Consider the following 6,747-nt stretch of genomic DNA (forward strand, 5'->3'; position numbering starts at 1 on the left):
TCCTTACCGGTTGTAGGTCGGCTCCGGAGCGGAGGGGGGGAGGTGGGGGTCCCCGCTGCGGCTGCAGGACGGCCGGGTTAGAGACGCACCGCGCCGCTCCTTCCTTGCGCCTCCGGAGCTCCGGGGATGGATAACCTTGCAGAGCGGATCTCTTTGTGGTTTGACCCACCGCTTCTTCTGATCACACGCACGCACACACACACACACACGCTCCCCTGCTCTGCTCGCTGATATCTAAGTGTGTGTCCCCTGAGCTGAAGCAGACCGTGCAGCCGTGATGCTGCTGATGCTGCTGCTGCTGCTGCTGCGGGATGCTTCCTCTCCTCCACGGGCACACACCGGGACAGCTCGACCGGGTTTAAAGTGATGTGCGCCAGTGGAGTGGATTTAAATGAGGGGGGGAGGGGGGGGTCTGGATTACGTGGTAGGGGTTTAATTAGATAGCCCTGCGCCCATTGGCACCGCCGATGCGCACGGACCCTCCTCCTCCGGCCCTCTCCCGCCCCGTTTCCCTGACGGATGTGTGGCTCCGCGGATCACAGCACACTGACTCATTCATTTCTGTCCGCGGCAGGAGAGGAGCAGAAAACAAAACGCCCCACTCTGTGTAAACTGTCAGGCAGCCTGGGTTATACGCTGCCGACTGGTGACACTGTTCCTCGTCCAGTGTTAAATCACAAGGTGCAGCTCGGGGCTTCTGCAACCTTTGCAATCCAGAGTCACTAAAATGCCAATAAAAGAGCCAGGGGCGTAGCTGGACATAAAGCCACGCCGGGGCACAGGTCACATCGCAGGACACCCCGGTTTTTCGTGTAGGGTCCGGTTTTACGCCACACCGTTTTAAACCGGGAAGCAGTTCCGTTGCGTTTGGGTCGTTCGTCTACACGACAACAGTGATTGGATCCTCTCTGGCGCAGAATCGTTTTAAATCCAGGTCTCAGAGTGGAAGGTTTTCGAGTCTCCCGGCTGTGTTAAACGGGAAAACGCAATTTACTGTGCCTGGAAGAGGAAGCGCTTGTACGTGCGCACTTAGGTTGCGATCAGTTGGCAGTTCTTCTGAGCTTGAAGCTCCTTTCGATTTATCAGCGCTTCTGACGTGAAATAAACTCGGCCCTAGCTCCCCCGCATGTACCCTGTAGGTTCCTTATAAGTTCACCCTCTTTACCTTGTAAATACCCTGTAATTGGCCTTTATGTACAGGTGTAAGTACTCTGTAATTACCCTGGAAGTACCTTTAAGTACTCTGATACACTTTTCTATGAGACCATGTTAGGTCTCCATCTTAAAGCCCTTTAAATAGGGGGGGGGGGGCTATGATGATGTTTAAAATTTTTCATCTCAGAACCCCGGATATCTTCATTCTGGAGTTCTTATCTTCAGCTTCTGCTTTGTGAATTTACATTCAAGTTTCACAAATGTGATGAAAACATTTTACTGGGGCACTTCAGATTTATGCGCCCCAGTAAGCTGGGTCTATGAGTGGCCCCGCCGGCCATGTCTAGTTTGCTGGGGGGGTCTTTTCCAGCCAGTGCGGGATAACACAACTGTCAGAAGGCGGGGAGATGGCGGCGAACCCAGAACGCAGACGCATGATGTTAAAGGAAACTAATTTATTAACTTAAATAAACTGACAAAACAAAGGGCTGAGGAGGCAGCAAAACTAACGATAATAAAATCCAAAACAAGAAACAGGGCAGGACTAAACATGACATGACAACAGCAGACAAAGCGGAATGATCCAGTGGTGTGTGAGAGAAAATGACCAGGTTATATGCACAGGGGATAATTATGGGAAGTGAGTGATTACAATGACTTACAGGTGGAGATAGGCGTGGCAGATAATCAGGGGCAAAAGAGTGACTGGGGAGGAGTGAATAGTGACAGCAAACACGAACAGGAAAAACTAAACTGAAACAAGACAATCAAAACAACAAACTGAAAATACCAAAACTATGACAACAACTCATTAAATGGTATATAAATGCGTAGATATAAAAAAAATTATATTATAACTAAAAAATTTTAAGAAACCTTGACATTTTTTGGTACTTTGACATGATAGCTAACAAGCTAACAAACTATTAGCATGATCTGATTGACATGTTTTTGTTTGTTTTTATTAGTAGTATCATTTACAAAAGAGTGTTACGGAAAAAATAAGCTAAAATGAGCTTTTATGTAGCTTTTAAAATCAATAAAATTCATGTTTTAGGTTGATTTCGATCAAAGCTGCAAAGAGACACTGCAGAGGGACCAGAGAGCTGCATGTGGCCCTAGAGCCACAGATTGCAGACCCCTGGTGTCGATGGACCACAATTGTAAAGCTGCTGCGTCCCGGCTCTGATGGAGTTGAAGGTAATCCAGTTTAAAATGGCTGCTGCAGCTAAAAGGCACATAAATGGGTATACAAATTTACAAACACTTTTAAAATTTCATTGTTATTATTTTCAACATTCCTATTTTTTTTTTATTTCCAACCAGTTATTTGTTTGGGATATTAAAAACACAGGCAAGACAGGCAGATTTAATTTTATTTATATACTTTTAGTGGGTCTCTGTTCTTGAAGGGAACCACAAAAAAAACACACACATCGGTGAATATGCCACCCAGTTTGAGGTTCCCCATCTGAGCCAGACATCAGCCGTACTCCGTCACACCTCACAGAGCGTCAGAGAGCCGCAGGAAGGTTTATGAGCTCCACATCCTGATGGGTCACAGCCGCCAGACAAATATGGCTGCTCACCGAAGGAGCTTGCATAACAAGTACTACCCCCGAAAAAAAAAAAAAAAAAAAAAAAAATCAAATAGGCCACATTGTTAAAAACGAGCATGTAAGCACTCGGAGCAGCAGCAATTTCAGATACGAATAAAGGCCCAACACTCCTTGAAGGAATGCATATCGCCCGTCACCTTTCATGCTAAAATGATCCTACGATGATAAGGATCAGAGTTACAGCAGTTTTGGTCAAACCTCGTAAATAACATAATGCACAATCTAATTAAATATTGTTAGATCTCACAAGATGTATGTGTTGTAAATGACTCTCAGCTACTAGCACACTAAATTTGAGCTTGATACCTGTAAAACCGACTGAGTTGTGGCTGTTTTTTGTGTTGACTAAGGGAGGCAGCCATCTTGAATTGGGTCATAGCGTTAAAAACGGAGAGGGAGCACTGGTCACGTGATCGTGTGACTCAATGGACAATCGCCGCCATTATCAAAACAAGGATCAGTTGTCTTGTTGTAGCAGCATGTCTGAATCGTGTGCGTGTTAAAACTGCACCATTAAACAAAAAAAAAGCATCAGGAATATCCTTCCACAGGTAAGTAACCCTACAATTGTGAGAATTTAGTCAATTTATCAAATGAAACTATGTTCAAAATATATTGACACCGTAAATCTACTATGTTCACACTGACACTTTCGGGCTTTGCTTTTTATACAGGAAATGTATAAAATGGCTGTCTTAATCACCAGATTTATGGGATTAACTGCTGTTGCATGCTTAAGCAATAATTTGGATCGGGAATTAAAAAGCACATATCCCGATTTCCCTGAAGCTTCAGCTCCTTCCAGTCTGGATCCTCCAACATGTTATTGTTGTTTTTATTGTCAAGCATGTTTTACTTTGACACTATAGTATTGTTACTATATTTAAAGACAGGATGTTGCAAGCATGACTTACAGGCCTGTATGTTGACAATCCATCTGTCAAGTGAGATATTTTGCTAAAAGACAGACAGTGTTGACTCTAACAGTTCATTCTGAAGTTTTAAGAGAAAACATAACACAGTCTAATGAGGTTTCAGTAGATGAGAGTAAAAAAACAAAACTTTTTTACAGTTTTCGTTTCTTTTTATCTTTGTTTACACCATCTTTACCTAAAAGACAGAGAGCCAAAGTGAGACCAAACATGGAGGCAGCGCTTTGAAAGTAATTAGGAAACCTTTAGGCACACGGTTTAATTGCTTTCAACAACAGGTTGTGTGTTTCACTCCACTTCACTGGACACGAATTGTTTACAGTACACAGAAAAATCTCAGAGGTTAATTAAGGAAGGGAGCTGACATTTTAAAGCAAAACAGTCTGCATGGGAAAGAAAGCCAGAGTAAAAACAAACAAAAAAAATATTCTGTTTTTCTTCACTTTGTTAGGCAAGTTTCACGTTTAAAAGTAAGGAAATGTAGCAACAATAAGGCTGCGAGCTACAGCAGAACCCAAAATCATTCAGCTTCATTTATTAACTTGTAAAAATCATTTTACAACAATCATTTGTGGCCTGAAGTTTCATGAACAAGTAACAAAATTTATTGTATCCTTGTGATATATGCAAACAAATGAGGAGATACATTCAGAAATACTGGAACATGTGAACATTATTGTTACCTTGGACTGGACCGAGCCTCATACTAGATATGGACCTATCAACCTTCAACTCTGCTGAGAATCCATTTTATTTGCCCTTGCTCTGTTTTCGACAAAATATTTGAATCAACACATGGATGCAGTAGAAATATATTGAGCTGCGAAGCAGGAAAAACAAACAAAAAAACTGTTCTTGAAATGAATTTTACTTTATTTTCCACTAATATGAGAAACATGCCACAGCTATATGCAGTAGCTATCAGACACATTTTAAGGTCGTATGTCATTTTCAAAATTATAATTATTATTAATGTTTATTTTGAGCACTGTTTAAATCTGCCTAAATGGACAAGCTGCCGAACATTCAAACACAACATCGCTCACAGACCAGTGGGTCCCAAACTTTTTGCCTTCTGACCAACAAAACGACAGCGACAAAGACTTGTGGCCTCATCTATGTAGTTTAAATATGCAAACCATGTTAATAACGCTAATAAATGAAGATATCAACAACCGTATTACTATTGTATTCATTTATGACTGTTGTTTTTAGTTTTTGTATTTATGGAGAAAATGTGACCAGTTTGGGAAAAGTTCAGACGCTGTGTAAAATGTAAAATAAAAAAAAGTTGAGTCAGGGGCAACAAAAGTGGTATGTATAAGAAACAGCTGGAGGAGTATTTTAAAACAAATTAGGTCACTGTCAACAAGTCAGTCGGAGGACTGGATATAAAGAGTAATTTAGGGGCTGAATCTTTTAGAAGTAAAGATGGGCAGAGGTTCACCTGTCTGTGAAAACTGTCTAAAATAGGGGGAACAATTTCAGAATAATGTTCCTCAAAGGAAAAATCTGGAAGACGTTCAATAACCCTAACCCTAACCCATCTGAAGTTCATATTATCATCAAAATATTTCAAGAATCTGGAGAACTCTCTGAGCTCAGAGGACAAGTGACAAGTTATGATGCTCGTGATCTTGGGGCCCTCAGGGGCCACTGCATTAAAACCAGGTCTGATTCTGTTCTGGACATCACTGCATGAACTCAGGAACACTTCCACAGATTGTCTGTAAACACAGCTCACTGTTCCATCCACAGATGATGGTTAAAGCTCTATCAGGCAGAGAAGAAGACAGATATGAACACCATCCAGAAACACTGCTTTCCTGTCTGGACCAAAACTCATTTAAAATGGACTGAGGCAAAGTGGGAAACTGTTCTGTGGTCAGACAAATCAAAACTTTAAATTCTTTTGGGAAACCAGGAATTAAACATCCTTTGTAATAAAGAGAAGAGAAACCATCTGGCCTGTTCAAAGGTACCATCAGGTACCACCAGTAGCATCTAATTTTGGTCTTCGAGGGCCGCTATCCTGCATGTTTTAGATGCTTCCCTGCTCTTCAGCAGGTCTTCATGCTCTGCAGAAGCCTGTTAATCACTCAGTCATCCAATTAAAGCATATCAAAGCAGAGATACACCTAAAACATGCAGGATAGAGACCCCCCCAGGACCAGGATTGGACGCCACTGTTTTAAAACAACATATACTCCCATCAAGATGACATATTTTTCAGGGAAGGCTTTGCATATTTCAGCAAGACAATGTTAAACCTCATACAGCATCCCTTACAACAGCATGGCTTCATAGCAGAAGAGTCCACGTGCTGAACTGCCTGCAGTCCAGACCTCTCACGAAGTGAAAAAAATTGGAGCATTATTAAACCAAAAAATCCAGCAAAGACCCAGGACTGTTGAGCAGCTCGAATCCTTCATCAGACAAGAATGGGACAACATTCCCTCTAAAACCTCCAGCAACTGAACAACCTCAGAGATCTCTGTCCAGAAGAGAGCAGCCCTGGGAACAGCTAAGATACAGAGCAGAACCCTCCAGCTCCCAGGTCTCTGATACAGGACCCGAGCTTGAAGTGAAGTGGAACCAAATAGGGCGAGATGGGTGTTTAGTTTATTTTTTGTTTGTTTGTTTTTTTTACAAATGGCCGTTGTCATCTTGTTTTTTTGACATGACAACCTAATTTTTGATTGCAACCTTGCTTATGCCTATACACATCAACACACCACAATGGAAGTTGGTACGTCATTTATCTTTCAAGTTGTCCAGCTCACAAGATGAAACAGATGGATAAACGTGCAGAGGGTTTTTTCCAAGTCTCCTCTTCACATTGGCACCTAGAGGGGAGTAGACGGGGCCTATGGTGAATTAGAAAGTTTTTCTCTCGCTGCAGCCCATGACGCTTTGGTCTGAAGGAATGGAAGAATACCTCCTGTAGTCAGGTACTGCTCAGCTGTGGTCTGGGAGTGACCTCTGAACCCACCTTCATCACTCTCCTTCTTCCCGTCTGTTTTCCCTCAGTGTGAGACAGA

The 6,747-nt window shown here is 42.4% G+C and overlaps 1 protein-coding gene across 1 annotated transcript in view; it reads right to left on the minus strand.

The window, feature by feature from the left end:
• LOC108238764 (hippocalcin-like protein 1) overlaps positions 1–368 on the minus strand; it is a 50,278-nt gene extending 49,910 nt beyond the window's left edge. Inside the window, exon 1 of the mRNA XM_017421061.3 lies at positions 8–368. The gene's annotated coding sequence lies outside the window, so the exon portion shown is untranslated. The remainder of the gene's footprint in view (positions 1–7) is intronic.
• Positions 369–6,747: the final 6,379 nt, after the last annotated feature.

Source organism: Kryptolebias marmoratus, linkage group LG5 (assembly GCF_001649575.2).
Source record: "Kryptolebias marmoratus isolate JLee-2015 linkage group LG5, ASM164957v2, whole genome shotgun sequence".
NCBI classification, from domain to species: Eukaryota; Metazoa; Chordata; class Actinopteri; order Cyprinodontiformes; family Rivulidae; genus Kryptolebias; species Kryptolebias marmoratus.